Source organism: Gouania willdenowi, chromosome 16 (genome assembly GCF_900634775.1).
Source record: "Gouania willdenowi chromosome 16, fGouWil2.1, whole genome shotgun sequence".
NCBI classification, from domain to species: domain Eukaryota; kingdom Metazoa; phylum Chordata; class Actinopteri; order Blenniiformes; family Gobiesocidae; genus Gouania; species Gouania willdenowi.
Window position 1 is genome coordinate 1,601,402 of NC_041059.1, and position 24,213 is coordinate 1,625,614.

At 37.7% G+C, this 24,213-nt stretch overlaps 1 protein-coding gene across 8 annotated transcripts in view; it reads left to right on the plus strand.

Annotated features, from left to right (window-relative positions):
- syngap1b (synaptic Ras GTPase activating protein 1b) overlaps positions 1–24,213 on the plus strand; it is a 137,375-nt gene that overhangs the window by 58,830 nt on the left and 54,332 nt on the right. Inside the window, exon 1 of one of the 8 annotated variants that reach the window (XM_028471035.1) lies at positions 11,735–12,620. The exons of the other annotated variants lie outside the window; for them this stretch is intronic. The gene's annotated coding sequence lies outside the window, so the exon portion shown is untranslated. Of the gene's footprint in view, positions 1–11,734; positions 12,621–24,213 lie in introns of those variants that run through there. 8 annotated transcript variants of the gene reach the window in all.

Genomic DNA, 24,213 nt, shown 5'->3' on the forward strand with positions numbered 1-24,213 from the left:
TGTTTTTACAAGTGTGACCTAAAATCTTTGAAATTACATGACTGATGATGTCACACGGCCCCACTGCCTGTAAACATCCCATTGTTTTCTATTGGAGTGAAACATTCAGCCTGATTTTTACATTATTTAGTAACTTTTTCAGTCAAAATAACAACTTGTGTTGCTTTTGGTTTCTCCAAAAAAAACAGGAAAAGTTAAGGATGTCACTTAAACCTCTTTCGTTTACCAAAAGACAATAAAAGCAGAAAGTTTTTACAGTTCCCACTCTGAGGTTTGGTAGTAGACAATGAAGCAGAGAAGAAGAGCTCTCCTCAGGGACCTTTTCTCTCCCTTAAACAGTGAGCTGACACGTTCTGGTGGCTGAAGTTAGAGAGTAATTACGGACTGTTGTGGAAAGTGTTTATAAGTGGCAAAAATGTCTTGAAAGTGGAACAAATTTACAGAAAAGGCATTGAAATTTGGGAATAAAGGGGAGAGATTTTTGGGGTCCATCCATAAAGTCAGTAAAATGATGGTCCATTGTTCTATGAATCTGTGATAACCACATTTATTTATTCATCTGAATAATATCCACTGTTATCCAGGAACGTTTATTATTATTTGGGCCATAGTATATAGTCATCTTAAAGATGGAAATTATTGTTTTAATCAGAAATGAAAAAGTCACGAAAACCACAGAAATTGGTTGAAAGTTGCAAATTAAAGTGTTCTCCTCCCAAGGTTGAGAAGCCCTGCTCTAATCAAAAGCTGAATGCTATAGATAGAATACAACTGTAGTTGTTTCTGTTGCCGCTGTTCTTTTTTTTACTGAACCCTCAGAGTCTGGTAGGAGGTCACGTTGTCATGGTGATGGATGGTTGATGTTTTTTGGGGTGAAGCTTAATGTCTACTCGTTCTGTCATTGCTGGTAAAAGTTATCCCAGTGAGTGAAATACTAATCAGATCCGTCAGAATGTAGAGCCCTGCGGTGAGAGCGGGTTTGCAGAGGATGATTCCTGAATGGTAGGAAGTAAATGGGACACGAGTGATAAATTAGTACCAGCCCTCATCGCACGTTACCTCGGACGAACTTCCCTCACAGGCAAATCAACTCTTCCCATGAATTATTCTGCACAGAAACAGACGTTTGTTGCCTGCGGAGTGAGAAAAACACAGCGAGGAAAAGTAATGTAAGCATGTCTTCAGACAAAGAAAAGTAAAACAAATCATTACACGTTACAACATTTTTTTTCTCTTTTGCTGAACTTGTGAAAATCTTTAATTCGATACACGATGATAACATCCCTCAGGATAACACACTGAGCCTTCAGGCTTTGGTTTCTGTCAACTTGACTTCAAAACTCAAAGTAGTCTAATGCTAATGCTAATAGTCTCCACAGTGAACCAGTAGCAGCATTTATCCTCATTAAGCTTGATTTACCGACAACAGAGAAACTGTTCATGTTAATGCTAACAGTCCATCCATTGAAACAGTTGACAAAAACTACTTTTACTCACTATAACATAATGCTAATGCTAACAGTCTTTACAGTGAAACAGTAGCAGGGGAACTGCTAATGCGAATGCTAACAGTCCATCCATTGAAACAGTGAAAACAACTTCAACTCACCGTAGCATAATGCTAATGCTAACAGTCTCTATAGTGAACCAGTAGCAGAGAAACTGTTAATGCTAATGCTAAAAGTCATTTCAATTAAACAGTGAACAAAAACAACTTCTACTCACCGTAGCATAATGCTAATGCTAACAGTCTCTGCAGTGAAACAGTAGCAGTGTTTCGTCTCATTGAGCTTGGTTTACCGACAATAGAGGAACTGTTAATGCTAATGCTAACATCCATCCATTGAAACCGTGAAAATAACAACTTCCAATCACTTTAGCATGATGCTAATGCTAACAGTCTCTGCAGTGATCCAAGATCAGCATTTATTCTCATTGAGCTTGGTTTACCAAAAACAGAGGAACTGCTATTGCTAATGCTAAAAGTCCATCCAATTAAACAGTGAACAAACACGTTTACCATTGAGGCACTAGCAGCTACATGATTTGCATTGAGGTGCTAGCTGCTAAATGTTTAGCATTGTGATGTTAGCTGCTACATGTTTACCATTGAGGTGCTAGCTGCTACACGTTTACCATTGAGGTGCTAGCTGCTACGCGTTTACCATTGAAGTGCTAGCTGCTACATATTTAGCATTGAGGTGCTATCTGCTATATGTTTAGCATTGAGGTGCTAGCTGCTACATGTTTAGCATTGAGTTGATAGCTGCTCCATGTTTGGCATTGAAGTGCTAGCTGCTGCATGTTTAGCATTGAGATGCTAGCTGCTACATGTTCAGCATTGAGGTGCTAGCTGCTACATGTTTAGTATTGAGGTGCTAGCTGCTACATGTTCAGCATTGAGGTGCTAGCTGCTACATGTTTAGTATTGAGGTGCTAGCTGCTACATGTTCAGCATTGAAGTGCTAGCTGCTACATGTTTAGTATTGATGTGCTAGCTGCTACATGTTTAGCATTGAGGTGCTAGCTGCTGCATGTTTAGTATTGAGGTGCGAGCTGCTACATGTTTAGTATTGAGGTGCTAGCTGCTACATGTTTAGTATTGAGGTGCGAGCTGCTACATGTTTAGTATTGAGGTGCTAGCTGCTACATGTTTAGTATTGAGGTGCTAGCTGCTACATGTTTAGTATTGAGGTGCTAGCTGCTACATGTTTAGTATTGAGGTGCGAGCTGCTACATGTTTAGTATTGAGGTGCTAGCTGCTACATGTTTAGAATTGAGGTGCGAGCTGCTACATGTTTAGTATTGAGGTGCTAGCTGCTACATGTTTGGCATTGAGGTGCTAGCTGAGGCTAAAAGAGCTGATCAATATCTTGCTAATTTTTCACACAACTGGGCTTTTGTTTTTATTTAAACTAAAATGAACCCCCACAAAGCACAGCAACGACTTCTTCTCTGGTTCTCCTGTTTCTTATGTTGTGGTCTTTGCATTAATATTATGGCTATACCGGTTCTGCTGTGTCTGGAGTGCAAAAACAGAAGCATTATTTTTCTGTAATGAATTAATCGCAGTTACACGATAAAGTCCCAGCACTAGTTCACATGTATGTTAATGTCCAGTTACTGTGGGACTGGATATTCGACTGGGCTCAGTTTGCACTTTTCTGAGTTGGACAAACCTGGAACAACAAAGGTTCCCCGCTTAGTGCATCTGGAAAGAGAAAAGGTAGAATATGTTGGAGAGAGTCGGAGGTGTGGAGAGCTTTTCACTCACTGCACAGATCTGTGATGGTGCTAGTGTGGTCGCTGTGGCAGCTTTACACTTCCACTCGGAATAAAGTGTTTTCCACACAGACTTTGTTTTCGCCTTGTGTGTAGGTGGATGCGACAAAGCCTACAATATGTTCCTGATGCTTTTGTGGAGGTTGTTGCGTTTACCTCCGTATTTATCTAGCTCGTGACCTGATCTCTACATACCACTCGCTCCTTTACGTTAATAACATCCTCCAAAATAAAGGTCCCAGAGAGTGGGGACCCTCCAAAATAAAGGTCTCAGAAAGCGGGGACCCCCACTGTAGCTGAAGGTGGTTGAACACAGACATGAACATTGAAGAACAGTCATGTGGAGACAGGACCATCTATAAGGGGGAATAAAGGGGAGAGATTTTTGGGGTTTATCCATAAAGTCATCAAAATGTAAGTTGAAAATTAGGAATAATAAGTTTAAAATAATGGGCATGGCAAATTTAAATTTAAAGGAGCAAAAATATGGCAAGAAAAAGAGTTGACGATTGGTTAAGATATGGTGAGTTTGGTGTAGTTGCAGAAAAATTGTGAAAATAAGCAAAAAAGGTCTCAAATTGTTGAGAAAATATTCTTAGTTTGTTGAGAGATGGGGTCACCACATGCCACATGTATTGTTCAAAATGGGGTTCTGACCCCAAAGGACCCCTGCTCTGCTCTTGGTCAGATCCACTGGCTCAGTAGATCTTTGTCCCCATCATTATTGTTCATTATTTTGTCATCATGTGTTTATTTTGTTTGTTTACAGCAACGGAAACGAGAGCTGAAGGCCATTTATTCATGATTCTATTGTTTATCATCTTGGCTTCGTCTCACAGTCGTTCTACAACTTATTGTCAAGCGGGTGGAAAAAAATGTTGTATTCATTGATGATGCTTTGTTTGAAATAGTCATTTTGCATATTTTCTCTCAGTTTTGTTCATTTTTGCTGGTTATTTTTGGGTAATTTCGTACATTTTTCTGGTATTTTGTTGTTGGAGTTATAACTTTGTGTGCTTTTGTTGTCATTTTGTTTTGTTTTTTTAAAAAACATTATATTTTTGTTCTGTTATTAAGTGATTCTGTGCTTTTTTGCTATTGTATTGTGTTTTTGGAGTAATTTCATATATTTTTCTATTATTTTGTGTATTTTGTCTCACAACATGTGTTTTGGAGGTATTTTGTGTGCTTTTGTTGTCATTGTGTGTGTTTTTGGGTTAATGTTCTGTTTTGGGAGGGAGGTAACAAAGTTCCCGACAGGTGGATTTAAAGTAGAGACAGGTTTGTTTCACTCAGAGAGATCACGACCTACAGGGTCAGGATCCCTCGTCCGTTCACTGAGGTCTGAGTCGCTCTGAGGGGAGAATATACTCAGCCTTTACTTCACTACAAGTACAGTTTGTGAATCAACTCCTCCCTCAAGTACAAGTTCTAAAGATACAGTGTGTGTGTGTGTGTGTGTGTGTGTGTGTGTGTGTGTGTGTGTGTGTGTGTGTGTGTGTGTGTGTGGTTTTCGTACTCTCCTCACTGCTCTCACTGTCAGGCCTGCTTGGCCTGCAGCCCTGTGAGGTGGCACCATGCGTGTGTAAAGCCACGTCCTGCTTGTTCATCCATCCATCATCCATTCCCAGCACAGGAGCAGTAGTTCCTGGGTAGCGCTCCCTGCCTTTGTATCTGCTGCTGTCACTGTGACTTTCCTCTAACGGTTCCTCTGCTGTCACAGCCGCGCTCTGGGAACACTCACAGCTACGTATCTGGGACATTTGTACCACTTACCACTTCCACATACTGCTATATTTATATAATTTTTGTATTTTACTCAAAAAACATGATTTTCTCACCTAAAAATGTATTATTTATATTTATATTTAGTTATTTATTGGCATATTTTATTTAATGTTTTGTATTTTCCATATATAACTGACTGTTTATATTAAGTATGTAAGACATACATCCAAGCATTACGTGACAGATATCTGTCCGAGCAGGAACTCCACTTTAAGTTTTTATTGAATTTTGGGGAAAAATTTGTGAAATCATTTGAGGAAAATTGCAGGATTTTGCTAAAAATGTTAGAGTTTTTTTCAACATTTTACGATAAAAAATGCTATCATGTGATAATGGCCCATTGCTTTTTAACGTTGTGTATTTGGAGAGGCTGGATTAGTTGGTCATTTACAGCGATTCATGATTGAATGCTCTAAAGCAGGGGTTCTCAACCTTGGGGTCAGGACCACATTTGGGCTCACGATGCAGTGGGAGGGGGTCGCCAGATGCCTTCAAGAAACTACAAATATTTTTTTGAACAATTTAATCCCATTTTTGCTTATTTTTACCATTTTTCTGTAACTCCACCATACTCACCATATTTTACCATATTTCCATCACTTTTTCTTGCCATATTTTTGCTCCTTTTAATGTATTTTTGCTGCATTTCTCCCATTTCTGACACTTCTACATCACATTTCAATGTCTTTTCTGCACTTTTTTTTCCCACTTTCAAGACATTTTCAGCACTTATAAACCCTTTCTACCACAGTACGTGATTACTTGCTAACTTTAGCCACCAGAGCATGTCAGCGCACTATTTAAGGGAGACTAAGGGTCCTTTAGGAGAGCTCTCCTTCTCTGTGTCATTGTCTAATACCACACCGCTGAGTTCTAACTGTAGTCAATAACTTCTGAATATTTTCTAAACAATTTGAGCCAATTTTTGCTTATTTTTATTCTATTTCTGAAACTAAACCAAACTTGCCATATTTTAATCTATTTTCATCAGTTTTTCTTTTTTCCTTCTTTTAATGTATTTTTGCTACATTTCTCCCATTTCTGACACTTCTACATCACATTTCAATGTCTTTTCTACACATTTTTTCCACTTTCCAGACATGTTCATCACTTATAAACACTTTTCACCACTTTTACACCTAATGTCACATATGTTGACCCATTATTGTCACTTTTAACCTCTTTTCACCATATTTTATGATTATTTTGCCAATTTAACCACATTCACCATTTGTCATGGCCATTATTTGTCAGTTTAAACTAATTGTTCCAATATTGACACTTTGAACCCTTTTTACCACTTTTTCTGTCTGTTTTTATCCACTCTAATTTGCAATTTTTTAACCAATTTCTGTGGTTTTTGAAATCCCATTTCACCACCTTTCCCACCATTTTTAGTCACTTTGAACCCATTTTATTTCTGATTATAAAGCCAGATTTCAGTTTGAAACCTGTGATTTCACCGACTCTGTAACGTTTCCATGTGTCTGAGCTTTAAACACCTGAATCCTTCAAAATAAATGTGTACCTTCAGCTGCTGAGACGTGTGAACAGATTAAAGAGGAAGAGGAAAAGATTAGTACCGTAGTGCATCAGGCCCAGCTTCACGTCGCTAATGGTAACCATGGTAATAATTATAGTGCCGACTGACACACTGTGAACAGGGAGTGGGCGATGAAGAGGAAGGAGAGGAAGATGAACTGTGGCGTGTGTGAAAGTGTGGAGGTTAAACTGCAGGTCACGTTAAGCACACGCTCTACGCTCAGATTATGATCAGGTTCTGTTGGTTCTCTAGCGTTTATTCCAGAGTTCAGCATCGCTGCTTTTCTCATGGTGAGACCACGGCTGTACGACTCAAACCAACAGTTGTCATGGAAACTGACACTCTTTTGATTGCTTATCGTCACCGAAAGGATGATCAATGACTGCCCCGATGAGATGAAACACTATCTTTTCTCATTTCATCTTATACCATCATATTATGTCATAATATCTTGTCATTTTATTTCATCTTATTTCATATGATCTCATATTATCACATCTCATATACCCTTATCGAATGTTTTAATCCTTTCTCATTTTATGTAATCTCTTCCTATTTCATCTAATCTTATTTTTTTTATCTTACGTCTTTACTTTATGTGATCTTATCCAATTTTATCTCATTTTTCATAATCTCATCTCATTTCGTCTGGTATAATTTTATTAACCCTTCTGATGCCTCCTGGTCGCCTCCCTCAGGAGGTGTTTCAGGCATGTCCTATTGGGAAGAGGCCTCGTGGGAGGCCCAGGACACGCTGGAGGGACTATGTCTCTGAGCTGGCCTGGTGTCGCCTCGGGGTCTCCCCAGAACAGCTGGAGGAGGTGTGCGTGGATCGGGAGGTCTGGGCATCTCTGCTGAGACTGCTGCCTCCGCGACCCGGCCCCGGGATAAAGCGGAAGAAAATGGATGGATGGATGGATAATTTTATCACGATTTACCTTATTTTATCTCATCTTATCCCATCTATCATATTATCCTACTCATCTCATCTTATTTTATCTCAATTTATCTCATATTATCCTATTTTATCTCATCTCATTTTGATCTCTCCTCAGTTTATCTTATCTCATCTAAGTTTATCTTATCTCATCTTTTTTTATCTTATCTCATCTCATTTTATCTTATCTCATCTTATTTTATCTTATCTCATCTCATTTTATCTTATCTCATCTTAGTTTATCTTATCTCATCTTAGTTTATCTTATCTCATCTTAGTTTATCTTGTCTCATCTTATTTTATCTTATCTCATCTTTTCTCATCTCATTTGATCTCATCGAGTAATATTATCACATCTTTTCATAACTTATGCTATCTTTTCTTATCTCATCCTACCTCACGTATCCCATTGTATCTCATCGTTGACAGTATGACACTTCCCACCCTGAGGAGTCAAACAATGCGTTCCTAAAAATCGCTGAGTCGTGGGAAACCAGCAGGGACTGTGTGTATAAGTCTTGTTTTTGATTGGTCATGATTTGCCGGTGGGGGTCTGAGTGTAAACTCAGGCAGGTGGTGGAGCCGTGGGGTTTGGTGCTCTTCTATTTTTATGAGTAATAACATGCTCGGATGCTTCACACACACACACACACACACACACACACACACACACGCACACGCACACGCACACACAGCAGCCCCTCAGCTCTGAACACCCACACGGTGCCACCAAAGGTAAACGCAAAGCAGAGATGGGATTACTCAAACCTGACTTTAATCTCTTACAGAAACCAAGAACATCACTTTCCTGGAGATTTTTTTTTTTGTGCTTTCTGAGTGGTTTTGTAAGGTTTTTTTTTTTACCTTCCCAGTTCTTTGATGAACATCTTACATCAGAGGTAGGCAACTTTTATCACAGCGTGGTCAGCATTTAGAATAATGAGCGATCTGAGCATTAACACAGGCAACAACAAAGAGTTTTTATAGTAATTTTGTGTGTTTTTCTGACATTCTGTGTGTGTTTGTTTGCTTGTTGTGAAGCATTTTGTGTATTTCTGTAGTCCTTTTGTGTATTTTTCCTGTAAAATGTATATTTTTCAGAGCGAACAGTGAAAATCTAATTTGTTTCTCAAAAAAATGATATATTTACATTTGTTTTAGTGATAATCACCGATTTTATTAACAAACAACTTTTAATGTCAACATCACATCAGCGCACGGGTAACGAGAGAAAGTGAAACACAAGCAAGAGACCAAACAGATCTATTTACATAATCCATGTATCAAAGATAATCCATGTTATTGTGCAGTAAAGGGAATGTTTCTATGGTGTATTCCTTTATAATTGTCCTCTGCTCCATTCTCCATCCACCGTGGATCACAGCTCTCACTGTTCATTCTTCAGGGCTACATCATGTGACCGAACACCGACCCTCCCGTTGGTCCTGTCAGGGTTTGGTCGAGTATCCATCCTCTATCCACAGTATCAGCTCCAGTGATAAACAGTTGATGATGGCTGCAGTTACACTAACCACCGTGGTGTCACTATCCAGCCCTATGCTCCTTTAAGAAGTGTTCTAAATGTACTTTGTTCAAAAATATAAACCCCTCTTAAATTATACTTTCCTTCTCTTTGTTTAACAAGTTCGGATGAACTACGGCCAGGCCCGCGGAACGTCTCCATAGCACGTACTACGTTCCGGGGAATTCAGTGAAATGACTCGGTTCCACCGAGTAAAACAAATGAAATTGTGCAGCATAAAATCATAATCTACGTTGAATTGCCTTTTAAACGATATATCACTTGAATGTTCTGATAATTTTAGAAATTACCTTGGGCCCCAAATTAAATCAGTCTCTGATGCGTACACATCCATAGATTATAGCTACCAAATTTCAGCCCGATCCGTTCACGAATAACAGAGTAGTGATTTTAACTAGTGTACATAACAACAACAACAACAACAACAACAACAACAACAAAGTGAGGGCGTTCAGAGTCGTGTAGCTCAGCCTAAAAAATGATAAAATACCCAAAGAAAGGCTTTTATTTCTGACTCGGGACACAATCTCTAACACTTTTAACCGTACTATAGTCATAAGTTTTATTGTTCTTTTAAACAGTTCGTTAGTAGATGCCCTGAATTCCACTTTATACTGTATATTGTTCTTAATGCTCTCTTTTATAATTTGATTAATGGATCTACAGTATATATGTTTAACATGTTTTAGCCCAGCTTTCTGAGCAATACACCATGAGGTAAAGCAATATAAGAGACACTCTCTATTTAATATTCTTTTAGTTCTATATAGAATGCCAATAGTTTTTTATATGCTTTTTTTCTAATATGTTCTATGTGCGGCTTCTAGCAAAGAATCAGGGTGTGGTTAGGACAGAGACATCTCTTATGACCTCCTGTAATACTGAAACATACACTATTGAGTTACAAAAAATCAAGAAATTCTTTACAATTTGGATAAGGTCAAAAAATGTAGAGAGAATTAAAGTTTATTTTGGATATTGTTTACATACTTTACATACCATTTATACGTAAGTGCAAACTAGAGCAAAGTAAAGTTGAAATGGTTAATTTATCATCTGTAATCCAGAGGTTCCCAACCTTTTTTGGGTCGTGACCCCCCATTTTGATACCACAAATATCTGGCGACCCCACAGACATTTTTTTCTCTAGAATTTTTTTTTGTTACAGTATATCATGTTACGATTAGCTCTATAGTGACAAGAGGCACCCGCTCCAGTATTTTTAATTTAATATTTTCATTTAACTTTAAACACTGGAAGTGTGAATGCGTGACCTGTGATGAATCAAAGCAACAGACATCTGTTTCCAAGCTTTTAACTTATGATTATTATGTATTATCTGTATTTACTTTATTGTTCTTGGTTTCTTTTTCTGACTTGTGTGGTTGTTTTAACTGTAAAGTATATATATATAATTTACATACCTACAGTACATACACAAAATAAAATTGAAAGAAGAGAGGGGAAAAGAACAAAAAAGAGAATTAAATGAAAAGAAATAACAATAATAATAATAATAATAATAATAATAATAATAATAATAATAATAATAATAAGTACAAAACGTAGCCAATTAAAAATATTTTTTGACGTAGACTATTATGTGTATTTTGGACTTTAACTTAATTATCGTCTTGCATTTTTAAACTGTACATAGAGAATAAAATCCTTTCTGATTATTTTTAAGCCTAATCAACACAGGTTCACTTTCATGGAAGTTACTTTTCAAAGTCAGGCAGGCTAGTGGTGGCGGAGTAAAGAGGTTTCTCACTCGTTCCATGCAGCAACATACAGCCATGGCAGCAGCAGACTAGTACATTTACCGTCTAATGACAGAAACAAGGAGGAAATATGGCATTGATCCAAGATGAGGGAGCGACTCGTATAGATCTGCACCACCAATAAAGCGTAACTTTTCCAAATATCATGCTCTTTCCTGTGGACCAAGTCCTTCCCTGTACGCCTTTAACACACCATGAGGAGCTTTTCTGTATATTATAAATTGCAGTGTTTACTTCCAATTTCCGCCAACATGGCCGCACATCCTGGTTACTGCCACGTGAAGTTGGTGAAAACCTTCTATAGAGTGCGTGACATAACGTAGATGGTGCAGTGACTCAGGTTCGTGTCAGCTGACCAAATCATTGTTATAGTGTTATTGTGAAGTGTAACTAATAAAACATACTGTAGACGTGTATATGACAATAAAGTAGTGAATCTCAATCCATTTATTTATTTTATTAATTATAGGCTCAGACGTTTTTTGTCCAAGAAAAACCAACCATTTGTTTACAGCACCCCTTGTTCAACATTACTTCCAGAGGCCCTGCAGGCGCGAGAACCGAACCGAGATTTCCGAGAGTGTGAAAAGGCTTATATGAAAAAAAAAAAAAAAAAAAATTTAAAATCCATGATTTTTTGATGGATTACTAAATATTTCAGGCGACCCCAAGATTGAAAACCACTGCTGTAGTCTGTGGCCCACTTTAGATCAAACTGGTCCGTATTTGGCCCCTGAACTAAAATGAGTTTGACGCTCCTGCTTTAAGTGGAAGAAAAGTGAATTTTGGGTACCGTTTGAAGCCCCGCCCCCTGTAGCCCCGCCCCCATCCTCCCGTGCTGCTGGAGGACTCAGAGCATCAGTGCAGCATCTTCTCCTCCTGTCAGTATCACTTTCAGTTTCTGCCTCTGAACCTTTACCTCCAGCGCTCCGTGCGTCGGCGGCGCGCACCTCAGCTTTTACGCACCGGGACCGTGCGCACACATGGCGCGCGCGCCACCATCCGCCTGTTGATCGCTCTGAAAACACCGGAAAGGAAAAGGAAAAGGAGAAACACAATCCGTGCAAAAGATGAGAGAAAGTGTCGGAGCTCCCGTCGGTCAGCGGATCTCAAAGTGCGGGACGCGGGCGGAGGGCAGCGGGGAACGGGGACGGAGAGAGGCCGGGGAAGGGGAGCTCTCCTCCGGACTGTCCGCCGGAGGGAGGCGGGGGACGGACGGACAGTGTGTCTGTGATTAACTCCTGTGTGAGTGTGTGTGTGTGTGTGTGTGTGTGTTAACTGATCAATATCAGCCCTTATTTATCACTCAGTGTCTATGACGTCACCGTATTGCTCTTAAAGTATTTTTATCTCAGTGATCCTATCTCACACTAAATGTATTATTAATTGTTTGTTTTCTAAGTGCCCTGACTGCAGGTGCCTTGGTTGATCATTTATTCATAAACCTATTTGTCCATTAAATATTGAAATAATGAAATATTTACACCCTATGAATTGATTTGGCTGAGTTTAAAGTTTAAATGACATTTGGTTAAAAGACATTTAGTTTCCCAGCCATCGCTCTATATTACAGCACTACAACCTGTGAGTGCTATAGGATCTATGGGATGCTCATAGACGCACACGTGCACGCTCACCATCGTCAGCGTGCGCCTTCGAACAAGGATTAAAAAAAGCAGGAGAAGCTGGATTTACTTTCTCTGCAACTTTGGAGCCAAAGCCCAGCAGGAGCCCGTCCTGATCTAGGTAGGAGCGAGCACGTGCACGTGCACCTGTGCAAGTGCATGCAAACAGTTTTGTTTTCATCAAAATGTGCAAAATGAACTTTGACCTCTATGATCTGTGCAGTCGGTTCCTCTCTGCGTGTGCATGTGTGTGCACAGTTTTTACACTTTCAAGATATTTTCAGCACTTTTTCCACCTAATGTCTCACGTTGACCCATCATTGTCGTCTCCCCCCCCCCCCCCCCCCCATTCTGCCACTTTTAAGCCAATATTGTCCACTTTAATTTGCAACTTTTAACCAATTTCTGTGGTTTTCAAAATCCCATTTCACTTCCTTTTCCATCATTTTTGGTCACTTTTGGTTGGTTATTTGGTTGGTTGTTCAGTCCATTAGTTGGTTGGGTTCCACCACTTTTTCATATGTTGACCATATTATTGTGACGTTTAACCTCTTTTCACCATATTTCATGATTAACCAAATTCACAGTTTGTCATATCCATTATTTGGCAGTTTAAAGCTGGTTCTACACCTCTAAATATAGATCTATCTCTGTTTTAAAGGGAATGTTTGATTGTTAGAGCAGAGGGTGTGTGTGTGTGTGTGTGTGTGTGTGTGTGTGTGTGCGACCCTATACACTCGTGTCCATTCTCTTGCACGTTTCTGTGTGAAATTCTGTGGATTTTATTCTTCGAGCACAAAGCGTGCACTCACTGCTTCCCATCTGCTGTTCTGCTCGTGCACAATGATGTGAGCTTTTTCACACAGATCCACAGCTCCTCGGCTCCTGGAGCCAAACATTCTCAGATCCTACTAAAAAAAACTTCTCCTTACAACTGAAAAGAAGCTCCAAGAGCACAATTCATGTAAAACGTTTGGAGTTTTACACACGCGCACGCACACGCACACGCTCACGCACACGCTCACTGCCTCTGCTCTAACAATCAAATATTCCCTTTAAAACAGAGATAGAGATCTAAATATAGAGCTTTCATTTTGCTGTGTTAAAGCTACAGTCACTGACACCTCAGAATGAAGCTCCTGCTCTGAAGTTTATCACAAAACACGACATGGAGCAGCAAAAAGCACTCGTCTGATTTTTGTCATTAGTTTGGTCCAATCAGCTGTGCGTTGGCATTAAACACACATGGCTACTTAAGCTGAGTCCAATCGTAATGTTGACGTCTCTGCCTGTGATTGTAGGCGGGAGGTGCAAGTCTTTATTTAAAGCAGGAGTTCTCAACCTTGGGGTCAGGATCTTATTTGTGTTGCATCTAAGACACTGAGAGGGGGTCGTCAGATGCCTTCAAGAAACTTAAAATATTTTCTGAACATTGTGAGCTCATTTTTGCTTATTTTTTACCCTTTTTCTGCAACTGCACCAAACTGGTTGTGCAGTGTATTAGTTGTTTGGTTGGTTATTTAGTTTGTTGGTTGATCCATTAGTCGTTTGGTTGGTTGATTGTTCAGTTTGTTGGTTGTTTGGTTGTTTAGCAGTAACTCTAGTCCCTGACCTCCTTCATGATTTAATGTTGGGAGAAACTGAAGCACTCAGAGGAAACCCGAATAAGCAAAGGGAGAACATGCAAACTCCACAACTGATCCCACTGGGATTATAAATGTTTATGCATATGAATTATAATCTGATCTGTGTTGGTCGACTCTCTGTGTTCTAATGGGAGAAATGGTTCCTGTGACGTTATGTAAGCAGCTGCAGTCACAGTTCACGGATCAAACGCAAACAGGGGAAGAGGAGTGTGATGGCAACAAAGCAAACACACAAAGAAAGAGCCCAGAGTGCTCACACTCCCACACTCCTCCTCCCCTCTCTCTCCTCCCCCCACCCTCACCCTCTCTCACCGCTGTAACTCCCACCTCTCCAGATGCGTTTCCTCTGTTTCTCCTCCTTCTCTTGCTTTTCATGCAGTCTTTCGTTACTCCTACGCCAACACTTTGCTTTGCCGCCTCCTTCTTTCCTGCACACACACACACACACACACACTACTCTCCTCTCTCTCTCTGTCTGCATCCCTCTCTCTCACTCATTCCTCTCTTTCTCTCTCTCTCTCAGCTGGACGTGTTTGCCACCCACTCTGGTCTGTTGGTTTGTAGGTTGGTTATTTGGTCGGTTGTTCAGTCCATTCGTTGGTTGGTCCGTCATTAATTGGTTTTATTAGAGCAGCTCCAATGCAAAGCCTGATCCACTTCATTTAAAGACACTGCACACTGCTCTATTCTCTCTCTCTCTCTCAGCTGGAAGCGTTTGCCACCCACTCGTTTTCTTTCGACTGACATCAGATTCTCGTCCACATGTGATCAAGCGCAGTCTTCCACTTGTTGCCCGACACTCGACTTACACACAAACATGTTCACACGGGAACCTTCGTCATTAGTTGGTTTTAATTCTGCCATCATTTATTAGAGCAACTCAAATGCAAAACCTGATGAACTTCATTTAGAGACACTGCACACGTTCACTGCAGGGATGGAAACCCCTCGTTTCATTAAAAAGTATTAACTGTATTATGCTTTTATTATGTTCAGTAGAAATGATGTCATCTCAACCATTTTTTTTCACATACTTTATTTTAATGCCTGTGATTTAGTGCTGGGCCATATATAGTTTGTTGGTTATTTGGGTATATGGTTGGATGGTTTGATGGTTGGATGGTTTGATGGTTGGATGGTTTGATGGTTGGATGGTTGGATGGTTTGTTGGATTGTTGGTTATTTGGTCTCTTGTTCAGTTATTTCAGCATCAGATCAAATCTATCACAAAAACATCTTCTACCACCTAAAGAACATCTCCAGAGTGAAAGGTTTAATGACTCAGAAAGATCAGGAGAAACTGGTCCATGCTTTTATCTCCAGCAGACTGGACTATTGTAATGGTCTTCATCAAACATCTACAGCTGGTTCAGAACGCTGCAGCTCAGGTCTGAACCAGAACAAAGAGGTCAGAGCACATTAGTCCAGTTTTAAAGTCTTTACACTGGCTCCCAGTCAGCCTCAGAGGAGACTGTAAAGTTCTGCTGCTGGTTATAAATCTGTGAATGGGTTTGGTCCAGAATACATCAGTGAGATGTTAGTCAGGTATGAACCCAGCAGGTCTCTGAGATATATGGACACAGGTCAGATAGTGGAGCCCAGAGCTCACAGTAACCATGGTGATGCTGTGTTTAGTTGTTATGCTGCAAAGAAGTGGAACAAACTGCAGCAGAGCTGAAGTCAGCATCACATGTGAACATTTTTAAATCAAATTTAAAGGAACTATTTTCTCTACTGTATATGATTGAGAGAGATTTATGGTCATGATGATGATATAATGTGATTATTTTAATTGATTTTACTGATTATTTTATTATTTTTGCTGCTGATTTAAATGTTCTTATTGATTTTAAGCTGTGGAATGTTTTCTGTTGCACTTTTTGATCATGTAAAGCACATTGAGTTGCCTTGTGTATGAAATGTGCGATACAAATAAATTTGCTTTTTCTTGCCTTGTTCACTCCATTAGTTGGTTGGTTATTTGGTCTGTTTTTGAGTCAATTACCGTATTTTTAGAACTATGAGGTGCACCAGATTATAAGGCACACTATCAATGAATGGGTCTGACTGGGTCTATTTTCATACATAAGGCGCACCGGTTTGTTGTTATTAATATTATTATTAAGACGCATTAAACTAAACAAAATAGTCAGATAAGTCAAACTTTATTCAACTCATTAACAATAATTCTCTACAATGTTCATGTTTAACACATAAAATACAGAACAATACACTCACTTTTTCAGTTCAGTATATTGAAGCACAGTACTGGTACATATCGCTCCATGAGGCGCCTGACTACGGTAGCCCTAAAGTCCACCAAGCAGTGCAGCTTCATAGTTTACCAAAGTTGTACTAAAACATTTTGACATATTAATTGCATACATAAGGCTCACTGTCGATTTTTGAGAAAATTAAAGGATTGGTTATTTAAATGGTGGGTGAGTTGGTTCTTTGGTTGGTTTGTTGTAATTTGGTGGGTTTTTCAGTCCATCAATGAGTTGAAGAACACAAAAAGAATCTAACTAATGAAAAACAAGCACTTTTACACTGATTTGACACAATTGGTGACAAATCAGAGCAGTTTGTGACTTTTCAAAGGTTTTAAAATTCCATTTGACTCCTTTTCGTTGCCTATTAAATCCTTAACCAACATGAGCTCCACCAAATAAGTAATCTGGTGAGAACGAGTAGCGAGAACAATGTTTATCCAACACAGGGTGGATGATTTATGGAGCCGCTGAATAAAAGAGACAAGCGTGACGATCTTTGGCGTGGCCTTAACATGTGATGACATTCAGCGCGTGTCGTTACACGACGTTTTCTCTCCAAAGTCCTCGATCGTCACGTATGAACAAACGCTCACACGTACTGCCTGTGTGTGCGTGCGTGCGTGCGTGCGTGTGTGTGTGTGTGTGTGTGTGTGTGCGTGAGCCACTCAGATGTGTGTCAATGCTAAAAAAAAAATGCAGATTTAAATAACAAATCCTGACTATTTTCACCTCACGCTGAGGCTTTTAACACGTTCTCAGAATAATACACTGAGAGGACTCGATTCATTTATTCAGCCATGAGTGACGGAGAAAGAGAGAAAGAAAGAAAGAGGACAGGAATGATGTTTTTAAATCTGTCTGACGCATTAAAGAAGGACGTGAACGTCCGCCCTGTATCTGATGGCCTGGGTTGATTTTAATCACATTTGTTTTTTCTGCTGTTTTTTGGATATGTATTTTTACATATGTATTTTTGTTGTCATTTTGTGTTATTGTAGTATTCTTATCTGTTTTTCTCTCACTTTGTCGTATGTTTTTGAAGTAAGTTATTTTGTGTGTTTTCGGCTGTATTTAATTTTTTTTTGTTGTTGTTTTTGGATGATTTTATGAATTTTTCTGTTGTCGTTTTGTGTTTCTGACATTATTTTGAATATTTCTGTTGTCATTTTGTGCTTTTTTTTTTTTAAACTATTGACGTTTGTTTGTCGTTTTGTGTGTTTTTTGTGTTATTAGCTTTTTGTTCATGTTTGTTGTTGTTATGTGTTTTTTATGGAGTCATTTTGTGTATTTCTGTGGTTGTTTTGTTTGTTTTTCACTCATTATGTGTTTTTGTGTTGAACACAAACCCTGAGGTTTGTTTTTGTGGTTTTTGGACACTTTAATTTATTTTTGTTGTCGTTTTGTGTGTTTTCATAGTCATTTTGATTATTTTGTCATTTTGTGCTTTTTTTTTGTTATTATTTACATACGTCTGGAGTCATTTTGGGTTCTTTCTGTTTCTTTTTTGTGGTTTTTGAAATAATTGATGTATTTTTGTTGCGTCTTGTGTGGTTTTGGAATAACATTGTATTTTTATGATATCGTATTGTGTGTTTTTGAAGTAATTTTGTGCGGTTTTGGAAGCGTTTTCTGTTGTTGTTTTGCATGTTTTTGTAGTAGTCATAATATCTGTCTTTGTCGTAGTTTTGTGTGTCTGATATAATTTGGTATTTGTGTTGGGGTTTTTTGCAGATTATTTTAGGTAATTTTGTGCTGTTTTCTTTTTTAATATCTGGAGTCATTTTGGGGGTTTTTTTTTGCTACTTTTTATTTTTTGTGTTGTGATTCTTGGAAACATTTTGTGTATTTCTGTTGTCGTTTTGTGTGTTTTTGCAGTCATTTTGTGTCCCAAAACATGTGGGTGAGGAGGGTTTTGTCTGTCATTGAGATAAATTTCCCTTTCAGAAGGTGAAGTCGGTCATATTACGTCAGGTTTTTTGCGAGAACTAACAAATTCCTTTACGTGTTGCAATTTCCACTGGATTTTCCCAGTGCTGTGTGCAACAGTGAGCTGGTCCTAATTAAGTGGCTGGCCTCTCAGGTCTAAACGTAGAAAGTAGCTGCTATTAAAGCCCTACAAAGCTCTAATTGTGTTGTATTGTCGGAGTCGTGACTCTTTCCTCAGTCGGATGTGAATGAAGGAACGCTGCAAAGTGAGAGAAGAAGTGATGGAATGAACGAGACACAGAAGCTGCTTTGAAACACTGCGTTAGCGTTAGCTGCTTTAGCTACGTCGACACAAACAAATACCACTACCTGTCTGCGTGTGGACAAGTATTAATGTTACTGAAACAAATTGTTTATGGATCATTGTTTATAAACTGTTTCAAACTTGTGATTGTATCGGATCTGAGGGTCACGTGATCAACATTCATGTCAGCATTAGAACAAAGACCAATCTACGCATTAATACAACAAAGACTTTGTGTTTTTGTTGTTGTTTTGTGTATTTTTGCATTCATTATGTGTTTTTTTTGTTGTTTTGTTTATTTATATTGTTGTTTTGTAAAATGTTTCACTCATTATGTGTTTTTTTGTCGTTTTGTGTGTTTTGGTAGTAATTTTGTGCTTTTCTATTGTTTTTGGATTCATGTGCAATTCAATTTTTTTGCATTTCTTATTTTTGTTTAATATATTTAGTAACTTTTTTCTAAATGTGGATTTTTGTTGTTCTGTGTGTTTTTGTATTCATTATGGGCTTTTTTTGTTTGTATATTTGTCACTCGTGTCTTCTTCTTCTTTCTTGGTTCTTGGCGTGTTGAAACCATCTGTATAGGTGCATATCGCCACCTACTGTACATGTATTATTTTATTACTTTAAAGCTCTTCTCTCTCATATCCTCCTGAGCGCATCTTTACATCCCATTCTTTGTTTTTCTGTGCATTGTTTAGTTGTTGTTTTGTGTGTTTTTTTTTATTTATTATGTCCTTTTTTGAAGTCTTTTGTGTGTGGAGCCATTTTGTGCTTTTTTTTATTGTTGCATATTAGAGCAGCAAATAATTTTTGTTGTCGACTAATCCATATTATTTATTCGATTAGTCGACTAATCACGATTATTGTTTTTGTTTTGAAGCACATATTTTTGAATGTCTATTTTAACCCACCGGCTTAACTCCTCCCACCTGTGAAAGTGACCCATGTTTTACACTAAGGAAATAAAACTATGACATCACAAAATAATGCATTTATAATAGTTGTTGTTGTTTTCAACATGAAAAATTGTGATCCCAATAAAAAATAAATTATTAAATAATACAAAGTGCATGTGGTCTTGAACAACTACTCATAAGGGAAAATAAAATAAAAAAGTAACAGAAGATGTTTGTAACGTGCCTCACAGGTTGTGGAGGTAAGAACTTTAAAACAACTAAAGAGTTGTGCATGGTGAGGTTTAGTCTAGATAGAAGGTCTGGATCATCTTCAACCATAGATATTAGTCTCATATCAATGACTATCATATACAGGATGGTCTTTGTTAGTACTTTAGCCATTTTGGGGGTGCATGAACCTCTACTCATTACAAACTCAACCTAACGCCGTTGCTTAGGAGCACTATAAAAACAAAATATGTATATTAGTTCACAATTTATAGATTATACATGTTTATCACAATAAAATACCTTTTACAAATGATCAGATTACCAACAAGTTAAGAAAAATCTAATCTTTAATCAATATTATATAAATTTACACAATTGATAGTAGATTATTTTAGCATTTTACTGTTCATATTTAATGCTAGAATCAGCAGAAAACAAGGTATTTTAATTCAAAGCATGTTTAGTGAAGTAAACTATGCATAAACAAAGCTGAACTAGCATTTGCTAACTTAGCTAGCTTCTTCCGTAGTTTTCTGACAGATGAGCACTAAACAAATGTAATAAATATTTCAATCATAGTTTGTTGGCTAACGAACAAATCTGCGTGTGATTAAAATGGAAAATTCTTGAGATATTAACGTTACTTATGATGTCACCTTTCTGCTGGACATGAAGAACGTGGAACATCAGCTGTATTTTCCAATTTCCAGCATTTAAACGGTCAGTCGGGAGGGGTACTGCCCCCCGCAGTTCATGAAAGGACCTGCACTAGGAAGTGGCCGCATGCCGGTGTCACGGTCCGAGCAGAGCCGTATAACGAACAAACTCCATACTCTGTGCATGGCTAATCCAGCACGGGTACATCTCAGTATGTAGCAGTCACATACTGAGATTGAAAGAGAATCTCCGTACGGAGGTAAACTCAGACCGTGTCACTGGCTTTTTGTTTACAAGATTAAACAAAGCGTCAACGCTGTAACATATGTGTCGACGAATTATTGTAGTCGACGTTATCGATTATGTCGACTAACCGTTGCAGCCTTATTGCATGTGTGTTTTTGTTAACATTGTGTGCATTTTTGTTGTTGTTCTGTGTGTTTTCGTATTCATTATGTGCTTTTTTTGCAGTGGTTTTATGTATTTCTGTTGTTGTTTTGTATATTTTTCACTCATTATGTGTTTATTTGTTGAAGACACACAAACCCTGAGGATAGAAGTCCTTTTAAGTGCGAGTCCTTCAACAGTCCGTAATTTACCCTCTAACTTTAGCGAGCAGAGTGTGTCAACGCACTGTTTAAGGGAGAGTAAAGATCCCTTAGGAGAGCTCTTCTTCTCTGCTTCATTGTCTACTACCAAACCTCATCCAAACCAATCACTGTCCTCCTTGTCTGGAGAAGAAACGCAAGAATTCACAGTAAGAAAGAAGTAAAAACACTTCCTTATTCCTTCTCAGAGTTACATTCTGATTCTGATCAGGTTTGAACTGAAGTGCAGCTAAAATGTCTTTTATGTATAATTTATTCCTATAATCTCTTGAAACCGTTCACACTTTGGTTTATTGTAACCACCTCATAACAAAGCCAAAGTGAGGCTTATATTATCGTCTGTATTTAGGGTCCTGGGGGGACTTTAATGAGGCTGTTCTTTACATGTTCTCTGTCTGTCTGTCTGTCTGTCTGTCTGTCTGTCTGTCTGTCTGTCTGTCTGTCTGTCAGCTGCTTTTCTGCTCCCGCCTCTTGTTGTGTTGTGTTGTGTTGTGTTGTGTTGTGTTGTGTTGTGTTGTGTTGTGTTGTGTTGTAGAGAGCAAGAGTGGATAGATAAATAGATAGATATGATGTATAGTGATATAGATAGATTTATAGATGTATAGATCAGAATCAGAATTCCTTTATTAATCCCAGGAGGAAATTGCTTTCGCTACAGCCACTAAAGAAAAGAAAAATCACAAATAAAAGAATAAAATGTTTAACAAAGAAAGTTAAATTAAATAAGTGTAATATTAAGTAAATACTGTTAAAAATAAGGATCAGATACACACACATTACAATAGTAAAAAATAGATTAAGATTGTTATTATTATTAATAATAATAATAATACGAATATACCAATATGATACAGATATTTACAATAATCAAGCTGTGAGGTTACAGTGATGAATTATACAGTTTGATCTCCACAGGCAGGAATTGTTTCCTGTGGCGTTCTGTGGAGAACCGTGGTTGGATCAGCCTGGTGCTGAAGGTTCTAAAGGTTCTAAAGGTGCTGAAGGATGGAGTGGGTGGGACTCGTTGACCGAGATGGCCTTCACCTTGGACAGGCTCCTCCTCTGTCACCAATGTCGGAGAGTCCACTGGTCAGCATCAACGTCTAGATAGATAGATATTATAGATACTATAGATATTATAGATACTATACATAGATAGATACTATAGATAGATAGATAGATAGATAGATAGATAGATAGATAGATAGATAGATAGATAGATAGATACTATAGATAGATAGATAGATAGATAGATACTAGATAGATAGATACTATAGATAGATACTATAGATAGATAGATAGATAGATAGATAGATAGATAGATAGATACTATAGATAGATAGATAGGTAGATACTATAGATAGATACTATAGATAGATAGATAGATAGATAGATAGATAGATACTAGATAGATAGATACTATAGATAGATACTATAGATAGATAGATAGATAGATAGATAGATAGATAGATAGATAGATAGATAGATAGATAGATACTATAGATAGATAGATAGGTAGATACTATAGATAGATACTATAGATAGATAGATAGATAGATAGATAGATAGATAGATAGATAGATAGATAGATAGATACTATAGATAGATAGTAGGTAGATACTATAGATAGATACTATAGATAGATAGATAGATAGATAGATAGATAGATAGATACTATAGATAGATAGATAGATAGATAGATAGATAGATAGATAGATAGGTAGATACTATAGATAGATACTATAGATAGATAGATAGATAGATAGATAGATAGATAGATAGATAGATAGATAGATAGATAGATAGATAGATAGGTAGATACTATAGATAGATACTATAGATAGATAGATAGATAGATAGATAGATAGATAGATAGATAGATACTATAGATAGATAGATAGGTAGATACTATAGATAGATACTATAGATAGATAGATAGATAGATAGATAGATAGATAGATAGATAGATAGATAGATAGATAGATACTATAGATAGATAGATAGGTAGATACTATAGATAGATACTATAGATAGATAGATAGATAGATAGATAGATAGATAGATAGATAGATAGATAGATACTATAGATAGATAGATAGGTAGATACTATAGATAGATACTATAGATAGATAGATAGATAGATAGATAGATAGATAGATACTATAGATAGATAGATAGATAGATAGATAGATAGATAGATAGGTAGATACTATAGATAGATACTATAGATAGATAGATAGATAGATAGATAGATAGATAGATAGATAGATAGATAGATAGATAGATAGGTAGATACTATAGATAGATACTATAGATAGATAGATAGATAGATAGATAGATAGATAGATAGATAGATACTATAGATAGATAGATAGGTAGATACTATAGATAGATACTATAGATAGATAGATAGATAGATAGATAGATAGATACTAGATAGATAGATAGATAGATAGATAGATAGATAGATACTATAGATAGATAGATAGATAGATAGATAGGTAGATACTATAGATAGATACTATAGATAGATAGATAGATAGATAGATAGATAGATACTAGATAGATAGATAGATAGATAGATAGATAGATAGATAGATAGATAGATACTATAGATAGATACTATAGATAGATACTATAGATAGATAGATAGATAGATAGATAGATACTAGATAGATAGATAGATAGATAGATAGATAGATAGATAGATAGATAGATAGATAGATAGATAGATAGATAGATAGATAGATAGATAGATACTAGATAGATAGATAGATGTGAGTCTGCAGGAAAATAAGAGTTTGGATGATGTGAGTGGCAGAGAGAGATGAAGGGCTGAGAGGAGGAGGGGGGGTAAATGCACTGTTGGAATTATGTAAAATAAGTGTGTGGGAGAGAGAGGTGTGTGTGTGTGTGTGTGTGTGTGTGTGTGTGTGTGTGTGTGTGTGTGTGTGTGTGTGTGTGTGTGTGTGTGTGTGTGTGTGTGTGTGTGTGTGTGTGTGTGTGTGTGCGCGCACGCGTGTGTGTGTGTGCGTAACAGGCAGATTGATGATGTCAGTGTGAGACGAGACAAAGTTTCATAGAAAGGGCAGATCAGATGGATGCACAGACACATTCAACCATCCATACATCAGTCTCAGGGACAGCACGTGTGAGTTGTGTAGAGTGGC